At 40.2% G+C, this 14710-nt stretch overlaps 1 protein-coding gene and 1 long non-coding RNA gene across 3 annotated transcripts in view; one reads left to right on the forward strand and one right to left on the reverse strand.

The window, feature by feature from the left end:
• The window catches only part of LOC146821053 (E3 ubiquitin-protein ligase PHF7-like), a 1746711-nt gene that overhangs the window by 1374796 nt on the left and 357205 nt on the right, over positions 1–14710 (forward strand). The window lies entirely within an intron of this gene.
• Positions 8242–14710, reverse strand: part of LOC146821054 (uncharacterized) — a 40151-nt gene continuing 33682 nt past the window's right edge. Inside the window, exons 4-5 of one of the 2 annotated variants that reach the window (XR_014963086.1) lie at positions 8811–10550; positions 8242–8420 (exon numbers count right to left, since the gene is read on the reverse strand). This is a non-coding gene — a long non-coding RNA (uncharacterized LOC146821054). Of the gene's footprint in view, positions 10551–14710 lie in introns of both variants that reach the window. The other variant, XR_014963085.1, reaches the window with a different exon arrangement.

Consider the following 14710-nt stretch of genomic DNA (forward strand, 5'->3'; position numbering starts at 1 on the left):
AGGGACCTGAATTTTATCCCATCCTTCATTTCCTTCATTACCATGTTCCTAACAGGACCTTGAAAGGGCAAGGCAAACCTAGAGGCCTTAACATATTGGGGAAAAAGAGCACCCCATCCTCTGCTGCTTGAAAGGTTGAACACCCCAAGTTCTCTCTCACATGTGCTGGAATAGTCCACATTTCTTTCCAGGAGACATACTTACCCCCTGCAGAAGTTGATGGTGCCTCCAAATCCAAAACTGAAGAATCATTGCCCTCCAAAACAGTCTTGGGCTTGGCCACATTAACAGGCTTTCTAGGATGAACCGGAAGGGCTCTCGTCACCACTGCCTGAACCATGTCTTGCACCTCTTCCAAAGACATGAGAGGCGTACTCACCCCTTCTGGACTCTTGAGTGTCATAAGCCTTCTTAAGGGGGAGAGGAACTTCCTCCTTCGAGGAAGAAGTAGTAGACAGAACATGTCTCTGCTTAAAAACTTTTTTCCCTTCTAAGATTCAACTAAAAATTAAGAAAACCCAACTGAACTCCTTAGGAAGGGAAACAAATCCCCAAAACAACCAATGAGGGTATGCCAGCAGGGAAACTCATATATTCAATCAGAGTCCACCCCCCCACACAATTTCCCCCATGTAATTTACACTTTTGTATTAAGTTTACACTCAGAGTTTGTAAATACCGAAAGTAGTAACAAGTAGCTGTGCTGAGGTGCTGTGCTGCATTCCGCATTCCTTGCTCCACTGCCTCTGTGAGCCTCGCTGCAGAAGATTGCCCGCCTGCCTGCCTGCCTGCTCCGCTAAGGTTTTTTTTGCAGAGACTCTTGTTGTCGACGGTTGGCGGTCTGTGGGGTTGCGGTCTTCCAGCTGGGGCGGCGATTGCCGGCAGCAGCGCTGAGGCGTTGAGGGTCTTTCCGGTCGGGTGGCGCCCTGATTGCAGGGAGGCGTGGACGAGCGCAAGTTGCAGGGTTCAGAGGAGGAGTTCACGCAGCATGAAGGCAAGGAGCAGCCGCCGGGAGCAGGGAGCTTGAGCTGGAGCAGGCAGTCATCGCAGACATTGCTCGCTCACTCGCTCACCGTCACCTCCCTGTTGCTCACCATCAGCAACAGCAGTGTGTAACCACTGCGTGAAACGCCGAGCTGACTTGCCGCTCTGTGTGGCTCCTGTGGCCCATTGCTCCCCATCTACAACACCCACATCACCTGAGTGAAAACGCAGCATGTAACTGCTGCGTGTAATCGGCAAAACATCTGAAAACCGCGCCGGGACTGCAGCTCCCGCACTGCTCAGGTTTATAAGGAGGTGGCGGTGGCGGCAAAAGGCAGCCGGCAAAGATCAAGCAAAGAGCCGGGCAAGGAGCCCCCCCACCCCCCGTTGAAGGAGCAGATAGGTGATAGCAACCGTCAGCGGAGCACCAGCACCAGCATGCTCGGGGCACAGATGCGGAGGAGCCGGTGCAGGGGTGAATGCGAGGGGATTTTGATGGGCAGTTGTGACCACTGGCAGCTTCGATAGCTGTAGTAGTAGCAGTAACACCGTAGATTGGAAATCTGACTGATACAGACTGTATTGTCTTGAAGTGGGACAGGAATTGACAGGTTTTGTGGGTTTGAGGGTACAAGCGATACTACAAGAAACACCATAAGGCTCATTGCTCTGCTCCGCCCTCCCTGTGGCTTAGCCAGCAGACAGTAAACCAGTCTTCTGCTCAGGTCTGTCTGAGTAAGAACTGTATGTTGGAGAGAGGAAAACTCAGCTCTGCGTCCAGAGCTCGGTGTAGCATAAACGGCGCATCGGTGCTCGGGCGCATTAGCGCATTGGGGTCTTCGAAGACATTCTTCTCGGATTATATTGGCTGCACGGCAAAGGGTCCTGGATTATAATTCAGGGGCAAAGTTATGACTGCAAAAAAACTTTGCTCTGGCAGATTAGTATACACAAGAGCCTACAAAGAACTAGAGCTAATCCTTTAAGGAATCATTCCCTACAAATTAATTCCTTGAAGAGTTTCAACACCATTCCTTCTTTCTTTCCAAAAAAAGAAATAAGCTCAAAAGTTGTAGAGATGCTGGAGTCACCTGAAGTGGCTAAAGCAATTCTTGAAAAATCAGTATCAGTAGTATCTCCCTCTCCTTTGTCAAAAATCAGGGATTCATGTTCTATAGACAACCATCACATGGAATCCAAGATAGTAGTTGACTCCCTGCTTGCAAATTTAACTACTCACTCCATGGAAATTGGAGCCTCCGAACTCACAGGAGTCGCTCAATCCTCTCAAAAAGCGGAAGAAGTGGATGTTTGCATTGTGGAAGATTTTACGTTGCCCGATATCAATCCAGCACTGCCTCATAAGAAGTCTTATGCATGTAATTTAGAATCATCCAGGATTCTTTCTCTTGCCACCCCTCCATCTACTAAGGATCTTCCTGTGAAATTACAACTGTTCAGCAGTACACCAAGCGAAGCAAGTCTATTGGATTTACGGAGTTCATTAACCCCCAAATTATCTCTAAATTTTCCTCCACAAATTAATAATCCAGTGTCAAAAATGTTGATGTCGGACTCGTTACTTTGCCTAGAAAGAGTGCTGGCCTCTATTTTAACATTATTAGAGAAGTCAGTAAGTAATTCCGACTCTATTTTGGATTGTGTTTTGTCACTGACAAAAATGATTGCAACTGATAAAAATGTACTGCTAGGTAAGGCCTGCGTACCTTCCCTCTGTACACTTAAGGGAATGAATGACTCTGACAAACTAAATAGTATCCAAATAAATTCCTTTCCACAGGTTAAAGGACGAGACTTTGGTACTCAATTTGGTAAGCCTTTCCTCTTCACTAGAAATAATAAACGCAAAAAGAAAGGAAATGAAGATATATCTGATAAGTTACATTCTTCTACCTTACAACAACTCTTTGACGCTGAGTCTTTAGTAGCAGAGGTTGATCCTACGTCCCGTCCACATCCTAAGACGGAAAACACAAATCCACACCCAAGATGAAAGGTGTTTCGAATCTTCTTAAAAACAGCCATAAATCCGTCAAAACAGCTCGCAAAGGAAGGACATAATGTCGGAAGTTCTCCTATCAAGGAAACAGAACCCAAGACCAAAAATAACTGTCTGCATGAAAAAGTTGAAGGGAAAAACGCAGAAGGATAAACAAAAAAAGGTTTAAACAATTACGCTTTGATCCTAATGCTATCCACACTATGGGGTCTATTATGATGTAGGGCGGATCGCCACCGCCATGTGGCGGGTGGCGATCCGCCCTACATCATACCCCGCCGGCCACCCATTTCCGCCCGCCATATTAGTATGGCGGGGGGGACCCCGGCGAACGGAAAGACCGTCTGTCGTTTTTCCGCTGGTCACACAGGTGACCAGGCGGGAAAGGGGCCTGATATGGTGGCGGTGTCTGCGTCTGCTAGACCGCCATCCATATCAGGATGGCAGCGGGAAGCAGCCTTTCCGTGGTGGCGTTGCCGCCACAGAAAGGCATGCAGATTCCTGAGTTGGGTGCCTGTTGCAGGCCCTCTGGATGGTGGGGGGGGCACATGGGGGGTACCTATGGTGCCCCCCTGCATTGGCATGGACAAAGTGGCAGACACCGCGCAGTGCCTGTCACCTTGTGCATGTCAATGCACACAGTGCATTTCTAGCATTGTGGCGGCTGGTACTGTGAGCACCTCCCGCCATAATGCTGGGAATAGAGGATGCCACCGCCACAGTGGCATCCTAATCGCCGGTGCGACACCGCCGCACCACTGGCGGCCAGTCCCATTACTGCTAGGGTTTCGTCCACCCGCCATCCTAATAGGCCCCTATGTCTCCAAAGCTAGATTTAACTGTTACAAATACAGAAAATGGACAAACGGAACTTAACCATTTGGGTTCCAGCTCCCCCATTTTGAACGCAGATGGATCTTGTAATCTTTCCAAAGCAGTTGAGACATCAGATAAATGTGCTTCTTTTACGGCTCAAAGTGCACTGAATCCTAATGCTACATTATTTGCTTCCTGTCTAGGTAACAACACTATTTAGAATTCTAAAAACTTTATCTTCGAGGTACATACCATAGATATTAACTCCCAGCCTGTCCCTTAAAGTCTGGATTTTTCGTTTATTTTTTACCACGAACCTTTCATGAATAGTTATTCTTGTTGGGTTGCTATATTGTGCTGGTTGAGGTTCAAAAATATAAAAATCCTAGAGGGGCAAGAGTGACCTTTGCTTCTAAGGTCATTTCCCATCTAATAGTGACTCACTGTGATAAATTACGTTGTTGTGGCATTAATGTTTTAGTATCAGAAGTAATGTAATGCTTAAAAACAGTGGCACAAAAAAAGCCTCCTCTTTCTGATCTAGATATCAATGCAAATGACAACCCATTGACAGAGAAAGACAGTTCTATGCAGGGTTTTCTTGGTAAAGAAGGTAGGAAGGTGCTGTTCCACACAGGAAAAAATAGTCATCATGGGTCCTCTTCAGAGGAGGAAGATAAGAAATGGTGCTGGGTTGCAGGTGTTGTAAATCCAAATAGGCCCTCAGGCTTAAAATATGCGAACTCCTCCTAGCAAGGAATTAAAGTTGATATCATGTAACGCAGCCGGCTTAAGCAATAATAATAATAAGCTTTTACAATTGAAAGAACAAAATGCAGATGTAATCTGTTTACAAGAGACCTGGATTTCTAAGAACTGGTCTACCGAAGATTACATAGTGCTGAGCCGGCCTGCGCTTCCTGTGAATAGAGGTCACGCCAAAGGAGGTATAGCCATATTATCAAGTACGAGCCTTAGTTGGTCATACAAGGAAATCTCCCATCCTTCCAAACTAATGCAGGCGATCAAATTAGATCATATGAATGACCAAGTTTCCTTGGACTCCATGTTACTTATAAATGTATACGTGCCACCCGATGCCTCTTATTCCTATCTTTTTAAAGATCTATTCTTTTTTGTTCCTTCCACCTTGGATAACGAAGATTGTAGGTCGGTATTATTGGTGGGTGATTTACACTCTAAAGTCTCATCCATAGTATAAGGATATTCTCGAACATCTAAAAATAAATGAAGCCCTCAAGATCCCGATAGCTCGATTTCCGGAAAAAAGTAGGACCGATAAAAGAGGAGATATACTACTTGAAGTTTGAGAAGCCTAGATCTCATAATTGTTAATGGAAGGCTAGATAATGATATTCCAGCTAATTACACTCACAAGGCGCCAACTGGAAGATCCATCATAGATTATCTGATTGTTTCGGCAAATTCCTTTTGTAAACTTACATATATGGAAGTTCTTGGAAACGTTCTTGGTGATCATAGATCATATGTCGATCTGTTTTAAATTTGATTTTACCTGTGCCAGGGTAGGCCCCTGGAAATGTAAAGGCGACACAGTAGAGTTTAATGTAAAAATGGCAGAATTCATTGGAACACTCAAGCCTCCGCTAAATTAAAAATGCATTTATTAACCCTAATAAGTGATCAGCAGCGCTCAATAACGGTCGAGGGCGATCTCTTAAAATCTGATCTACTTCCCTCCTTCTCTGTCAATATAGGTCTCCTGGCTAAATCTTGTAAATCAATTTGTGTTCCTGTCAAACAGAGACCACATTTTAACCCTCTACTTACCTTAAATAGGGAAATAAATAAATTAGTGAGGGCCCATTTTTTAAATTTCTCAAGCGAAAGAAATAATCTAATAAACCTCTTAAAGAGAAAAAGACAGAGGAAGAAATGCTCGCTAAGACAAATAAAGGAGGATGGTGTTTGGATGCAGCTAAAGGAGGCAGCCTCTAAAAATATTTCCAAAAGGTATTGGGAAGTAATTGCAGATTGTTGTGGTACTAGAATGAAATCCCTCCCTATACCTATAAAAGAAGAGAAATGGAAATCCCATTTGTTAGATTTGTATTCCGCAAATCCTAATTCTTTAAAATCAAACATCGCGGCACCCGATCAATCTAATACTTTTGTATCTAACTATGCACCCTCAGTTAATGAAGTGATCGAAATCATAAGAAAAATGAGATCTTCAGGAGCAATGGGCCCTGACGAAATCCCAATGACGGTTATTAAAAAGGAGCCGCTTTTGTGGGCTACCTACCTTGTTCCATTATTCAACTCTTGCTACTCCCAGGGGAAGACTCCACCCTCTTGGTTCAGAAGCGTGTTAATCCCTCTGTACAAACAGGGCCCTAGAACACACCCAGGTAATTATCATCAAATCGCCTTATTGGACGCGGTAGGAAAAATATTTGCGCGTAGTATCCTGATTCACCTTACAGAATGGGTGACGGAGATGAAAATCCTCCCCTTAGAACAAGCAGGTTTTCGCAAAAGTCATTCCACTCTAGACAATATATTTATGTTGAAACTAATTAAAGAAAAATATACAATTACTCGCACATCTAATGTGTATATGGCTTTCATAGACTTTTCTACAGCCTTCGATAAGGTAGATCGTCTGCTTTTATGGAGGAAGTTGCAAAAAATGGGCTTGCCTCCACCTTTGTGATCCTTAATTATTTCTCTTCATTACCAAACTTGGTGCCAGATATTAATGGGTGGAAACCAAGGTTTATCTGATAGAATCCCCACAGAAAATGGCCTGAAACAAGGATGCCTGCTAGCTCCGCTGCCATTCTCTCTATATATAGCGGATTTACCCAACTGTTTTGCCCAAACTATTGAAGATGCACCTAAGATAGGCTCCCGTCCCATAGCATGTCTTTTATACGCAGACGACATTGTAGTATTGGACCTAACCCCTATCGGGCTAAATAGAAAGCTGATCTCACTACAGAAATACGCAGTAGATCACTTCTTGAAAATAAATGTTTCTAAAAGTAAAATTTTAAATTATGAAAAGTTCTAAAAGTAGGAAGGCATGTAACTTCAAATGGCAAATCGGTCCTGACAAGTTGGAGGTGGACTCATACCTTTATTTAGGAAAACTCTTAACAGGTAGTTCGAAGAATAAGCCTCACATTGATCATAGCATTTGTAAAGCCACGTCCCATGCTAATGTCTTGCGTATTTTCTATCGTGGTACGGGCAGAAGACACTTTTTACACCTTTTGACGGTGTTTAAGGCAAAAATTCCGCCAACTCTGCTCTATGCGATTGAATCACTCCCCGTTAAGGACTGGAGTTTTTTAGATAAGACTGAAGGTCAAATATTACGTAAAATTTGCAATTTCAGCACGGCAATTCCAACGGCAGCAATCATTCAAGGCTTATCTAGGGTTCTCCGTTGGAGATATCAATTAAAAAATAGTGAACCGGATACACTAAGAGGCCTTTTATGTCATGAAATATTTAATGTAAAGGCAGGTAAATACTCCTTTTGTCAGGATTTTTTATTTGCACAAAAAAACTTTGGTATACAAGAAGAATCAGTGCTTTCACTCCCACCCTTAGTATTTAAATCTCTCCTAAAAACCTTAAGTGGCAAAATTAGCTTTAATAAAGATATTACATTCTGTAATTCCAAGGAAAGATTAAAGCTAATAGCCAGGACTAGCGCATTGAGAACTCCACAAAAATACGTATCCTGGAATTTAGAACATGGAATTCGATGCATGCTTATTTTATGCCGCATGAATCTCCTACCTCTAAACGACTTAACTGTAAACTGGTCTCGGAATACGAGTAATGGAAGAATTTGTAATTTTTGTAACCTGAGCACCCAGACTTTAGATCATGTTTTGTTTGCTTGTCCGGTTATGATCTCAAGTCGTTATCGTTTGCTTTGTCCGATGTTCCTGCTAAACAATGCAAAAAATGTAGCATCAGCCCTAGACTATCTTTTTGTCCAAAAAATGAAGCCATATGTGTAAAACTTTTTAATTACTTTGAAGAGTTTATGAATATATTTTAAATTTGTCATATATATACATATTTATCTCTAATTGGGTAATTAACTTCCTCGCTTAAGAAAGCCTTCTGAAGTACTAGTATTTTGCTAATTGCGAGTATAGAGGGTAATAGCAATCCCTCAACAGGGATGAGCCGCACCTAAAGTTGGTGATACCAGTCAATAATTAAGTAGTAGTAACGTTGTTACAATTCAAAAATGTGGGGTGCGGCGTACACTGATGACCCAACAGTGCTAATGGCAAGTCAGTAAGAAACCTGCACATACAAATGAAAGTTACTCAGTAATAGCACTCCCTAGTACAGTTACATTTGGCGCTCTTCTCCCAAAATACAAATAGTGAATGGTTGCAAATGTCTTAATGGTACAACTTGAACAAATCTAAATTGTCGTAATCTTGTTTTCTTTCAATAAATTTTCCACTCTCGATGTATATTTGTCTTCTTTATTTCTTTATAATGAGTTTCCCAGCAAAATAATAGAAATCAAGCCAACACGTGATTCGTCTGTACCATAATACGTATTCAGACTTTTTCAAGGCTGGAAAAGACGGAGAAATACACAGTATGTGAGCCTACACCTGCAGGTTAACATAATATAATATTTATCCAGTATAAATTTGAATCCTGACCATATTTTTCTAGACGAGAAAAATAGGGAAGAGGAAAGAAAAAGAAGGAAAGCTAACCCAAGGACCCTGTACCACAGTGAGAGCAAGTCAGTGCAAAAAACAACCCAAAATAGAAGCAAAATACAGTGTAGTTACACCACGTGAAAAGAAAAAAAGAGTCTATAGTGGCCAACTAGCCCTATATATTTCAATCTGCGGTGTCCCATATTGGAACCACTATATGAATAAAATCTCAGAGTTTTAAAGAAGTAGTAAAGTATCATCTATTTACTCAGACAAAAGCACAAAAACACACCCACCAATTGCGCGAGTCAAAACAAGTCACAGTGGTCATCTGGTGATCAACTCTCAGATGTCCAGAAAAAAAGGAATAAAGAACCTGCCAAAAGAAAAGAAAATATAAGCAATTCAAGTGGACCAATTTTGTATTAGCCCCACATAAGCATAAAACCTTAAATGTATAGTTCAATTGCCAATTAGAATATTAGAAACCCAGATTTCTATACAGGTCCATAAGTCTATCTGCCTCATATTATAACAGGTATCATGTGCGATTCACTAAGCAAGCGAAATCCTACCTACAGTAATAACTGCTTCAAATATAATACTCGTAGTCCCATCGTTAATGAAACGGCGCCTCCCAGGGATGTTGGGAAACACACATTATCAACACTCTGCAATAAACATGCCCAGAAATCTTAGTTGAACAAAAACATGTTAATACTGCCAGAAAAGTTGGCGCGTGTCATAAAACGGAGTCAGCAGTATAGCATTGTCTGTGTAAAAGTAACACAAACATACGTGGTAATGTAATTCAGTTACCAATAACATTCAGGAAATGCACGAAATATGGAGATTAAAGAGGGACAAAATAACACTCACCACTGTCACGTAAGAACGACCAAAGTAGAGTCAATTCACAAGTCAATAGCCTATAAGTCAGATATGTAAATCGGTAGGCGAAAACCGATTATAACTTCGGTCTGTCAATAGCCGCAGAAATATATACCTGAATATACGAAGTGAAATAATGCCATGAACTTAATAAAAGTCCAAAGTTAAGACGAATATAACAAAGCATGTGCACAAATGTGTGAAAACACTCACCCTAACGAGTCGAGTGTCAAATATGCGTTGTATCTTGCAAAGAGTTAAATTAAATAAGACAGGAAAATGTATGGACATGACAATACAAGACATAATCTTACACCTAATGAGAGAAAAGCCCTTGTTACACTAACTAAAGAACCCGAGTTAACCATTAGGGAAGCAGACAAGGGTGTTAACATTGTTGTGTTAGATACAATATACTACAACAATGAGATTGAAAACCAACTGTCGGATCAAGAGTGTTACACCAAAGTTACATACACATCAACAAAACAAGTTAATCCACTTACAGAAAACACATTAAGTTATTGGCTTAATTTTGGTCTCCTTACGGATGTAGAATTCAAGTATTTGTTTAACCCTACACCTAGATCTGCTTATATCTATAAATTACCTAAAGTACATAAAGATCTTGTAGCACCTCCAGGTAGACGTATCATTTCAGGTATTGGAGGCAGCACTGAACGTATTTCAGAATATATAGATATCTATCTTAAACCAATAGTACGCAACTTACCATCTTTCATAGAGGACACTAAAGATCTATTGAACAAATTAGAGCATTTCATTTGGCTAGAGGAATTTACTCCAGTCACTTTAGATGTCAGTTCTCTATACACTAGCATCCCACCAGACAAAGGTATGGAAGCTTTGACGTACTACTTATCCAAACGTGATGCCACACTTTATGATCATACCAAAATGATATTGGAACTAAACAACCTGGCGTTGAATAACAACTTCTTCAAATACAAAGATAGCTGGTACAAACAGCATTCAGGTGTGGTGATGGGGGCAAAATTCTCTCCATCTTTCGCCAATCTCTACATGGGCTTCTACGAACACCACCACATCTGGAACTCTTGTCCAACCACATCGACCAATAGTATAGTATACTGGGGTCATTTTATTGACGACGTTCTTATGATCTGGAACGGAAACAACCATAGTCTTTATGAATTTTTCATGTATTTAAACTACAATACATATAATCTTAGCTTTACTTACACCCACAGCAAAGATCGTATACATTTTCTCAATGTAACACTGTTTGTTGAAGATGGGATCTTACAATCTAGACTATTTTGTAAGATAACTGCTTGTAACTCCTTACTACATGCTACTAGCTTACACCCTATTTCTCAGATAAGGGCTATTCCTTTTGGCGAAATGACTCGCCTTCGTAGAAACTGTAGTAAGGATTCAACCTTCCAACAAGAAGTTGTGAAACTTAAGAAAAGGTTTGTGACTCGAGGATATGACCAGAAAACATTAGAACAGGCCCATACTAGGATTAACAGGATTCAGAGGACAGAACTTTTAAAACCTAGACAAGTCAAAAAGAGAGCCAATAAACAAGATCATGTGGCTTTTATAACTCAGTATCACTCCTGCAGTAATGATATATATAAGATTCTTCATAAACATTGGCACCTATTACAGTTGGATCATGATCTAGTCCCACTTATTAAACAAAACCTCAGGTTACTTATACAAGAGGTAGGACATTGAGGAACATTCTGAGCTAAGCTACTGCAGATATAGTAAGACCAGCACAACAAAGCTGGCTACCAGATAAACCCAAAGGTTTTTATAAATGTACAATGTGTAATGTCAGTCAGTTTGCCTGTCACAAAATAAAAAAGTTCAGCTATAACACGAAACAGTCTTATAATATCATGAACTTCATTAATTGCAACACAAAATTTGTGGTATATTGTATAATCTGCCAATGTGACCTGAAATATGTGGGGAGTACCATCAGGCCCCTTAAGGAACGCATTCAGGAACATATTAGGGCAATTCGTATCAACAATCGTGACTATCCTCTGGCAGTTCATTATAATACTATACATTCATCTGTTGAGACACTAAGACTGAAATTTCATGGGATTGCTACGGTGCTAGAAGACCCTTGAGGTGGTGATAGGGTCTCTAGACTGAGAAAACTTGAGGCCCAATGGTTAATCAAAGTGAGAACAGTGGACATGGGACTTAATGTTGATAGAGATCTGCATGTTTTTTTAAAAGACGAAGTACAACTTTTGGGTCTAGTGATAACATGGCTTTATTGTCTTTCAAGATCCTGTTAGCAGACACATTGTTTGTACATGAATGTTGTTAAACAATGTACTATGTGGTACAATTTCCTGTGCTAAACAATCTAAGAATACTTAACAATCATGTAACCTTGATAACAAGTGTGTAACCCTGATTACAATTGTCTGCCCGCTTAGGCCTGTTTGGGCTGTTTTTCTTTCTGTTTTCTCTACTTGTTAATAACGTTGGAAGCCTTCTGTGTAGTATTATTGATGTCACAGCAATCAATGACATTTGTTTCTCTGTTTTTCTTACCATCTGCTAGACGTGAATATAACACTCTGTGGTACACAATATGGGTAACATGCATCTAGCTTCTGAATTTGCTAGATATTTCACAACTATTCTTTTGGCACGTACTGTTTATTTGCTACTATTATACAAATAACTTCATGTGATATGCTCAAATTGTGGCCTATCTCATATCTGTCCATTGCGAGTAACTACACTCACTCCTTCTACTGTTTCCTTATCAAACTTCTTTTCAGTTCATAGTCTCGTTTGCCTTTGTTCCACTACTACTAACATTGAGTCTCGTTACCGACACAATCGTAGTTAATCCTAATATGGGATTTTTTATGGTTGCGTTAGTACGCTAATTATATTATGTAGTGCTTGTGATACAATTTTAGAATACTAGTTGCGTGTTTTCACGAAACCGGGTAAAGTTGGACACGATCTTCTATATATATGGAGGCGGCTCTTGACCACTATCAGTCTTTAAAAAACATTCCAATATGGCGGTTTCACTTAATGAGAAAACCCCCAACACTCGCGTAGCAGGTTGATGCAATCATCACATGACTGTGTGTGATCATGTGACTATCACGCTTCTTCCTTCAAAAAGAGGGAGAGTCAGGTCGGTGACTAACAGCAATAGGAGTTTACTGGGCGTCACTTTATCCGTTGAGCTATTACAGATAACAGGTATGCACTTGGGGCACAATTCGACAAAGACCACTTTAGCATCACCTTTAATACCTATCACCCCCCTTTTTGAGACGGCAATTCCACATTTCTATAAGAATACTAATCGTCTGTTACTAGATGTCCACTAATTGGGGATTTCTATTGTTTTTTACAGGGAGCCGACTTATCAAGGTTGGGCTGCCCATTGTGTGTTTTTACTGGAGGACAGTATTATTTCATTTAACTCTTTGCAAGATACAACGCATATTTGACACTCAACTCGTTTGGGTGGGTGTTTTCACATATTTGTGCACATGCTTTGTTATATTCGTCTTAACTTTGGACTTTTATTTAGTTCATGGCATTATTTCACTTCGTATATTCGGGTATATATTTCTGCGACTATTGACAGACCGAAGTTATAATCGGTTTTCGCCTACCGATTTACATATCTGACTTATAGGCTATTGACTTGTGAATTGACTCTACTTTGGTCGTTCTTACGTGACAGTGGTGAGTGCTATTTTGTCCCTCTTTAATCTCCATATTTCGTGCATTTCCTGAATGTTATTGGTAACTGAATTACATTACCATGTAGGTTTGTGTTACTTTTACACAGACTATGCTATACTGCCGACTCCGTTTTATGACACACGCCAACTTTTCTGGCAGTATTAACGTGTTTTTGTTAAACTAAGATTTCTGGGCATTTTTATTGCAGAGTGTTGATAATGTGTGTTTCCCGACATCCCTGGGAGGCGCCGTTTAATTAACGATGGGACTACGAGTATTATATTTGAAGCAGTTATTACTGTAGGTAGGATATCGCTTGCTTAGTGAATCGCACATGATACCTGTTATAATATGAGGCAGATAGACTTATGGACCTGTATAGAAATCTGGGTTTCTAATATTATAATTAGCAATTGAACTATACATTTAAGGTTTTATGCTTATGTGGGGCTAATACAAAATTGGTCCACTTGAATTGCTTATATTTTCTTTTCTTTTGGCAGCTCCTTTTTTTCTGGACATCTGAGAGTTGATCACCAGATGACCACTGTGACTTGTTTTGACTCGCGCAATTGCTGGGTGTGTTTTTGTGCTTTTGTCTGAGTAAATAGATGATACTTTACTATTTCTTTAAAACTCTGAGATTTTATTCATATAGTGGTCCCAATATGGGACACCGCAGATTGAAATATATAGGGCTAGTTGGCCACTATAGACTCTTTTTTCTTTTCACGTGGTGTAACTACACTGTATTTTGCTTCTATTTTGGGTTGTTTTTTTGCACTGTCTTGCTCTCACTGTGGTACAGGGTCCTTGGGTTAGCTTTCTTTCTTTTTCTTTCCTCCTCCCTATTTTTCTTGTCTAGAAAAATATGGTCAGGATTCAAATTTATACTGGATAAATATTATATTATGTTAACCTGCTTGTGTAGGCTCACATACTGTGAATATTGCCATCTTTTCCAACCTTGAAAAAGCCTGAATACGTATTATGGTACAGACGAAACACGTGTTGGCTTGATTTCTATTTTTGCTGGGAAACTCATTATAAAGAAATAAAGAAGACGAATATACATCGAGAGTGGAAAATTTATTGAAAGAAGACAAGATTACAACAATTTAGATTTGTTCAAGTTGTGCCATTAAGACATTTGCAACCATTCACTATTTGTATTTTGGGCGAAGAGCGCCAAATGTAACTCTACTAGGGAGTGCTATTACTGAGTAACTTTCATTTACTAGTATTTTGCTCTTTATATTGTATTTTGCACTTTAGTAGCTGCTATTTATTGCTATTTTGTACATTAGGGATATGTTGAGTATATGTCCCACTCTGACCTTTCAGTTATTCCTCAAAATTAATTGAAGTGGAATTTTGCATACATTTAGCACATAACTTATCTGCTAGTGCATGGCCATTTGCTTAGGTCGGGCTATGCTTAGTTACTCTGTTACCATGCTGCTATTCCCCAAATTGTACTTGAATAGGTTGATATCTACTTTCTTTTGTATGCTTGCATATTTAGGAGATGCTTTGTTTCCTTTCTCATCTGGTAATTAATTTTAAT

Source organism: Triturus cristatus, chromosome 6 (genome assembly GCF_964204655.1).
Source record: "Triturus cristatus chromosome 6, aTriCri1.1, whole genome shotgun sequence".
Taxonomy (NCBI): domain Eukaryota; kingdom Metazoa; phylum Chordata; class Amphibia; order Caudata; family Salamandridae; genus Triturus; species Triturus cristatus.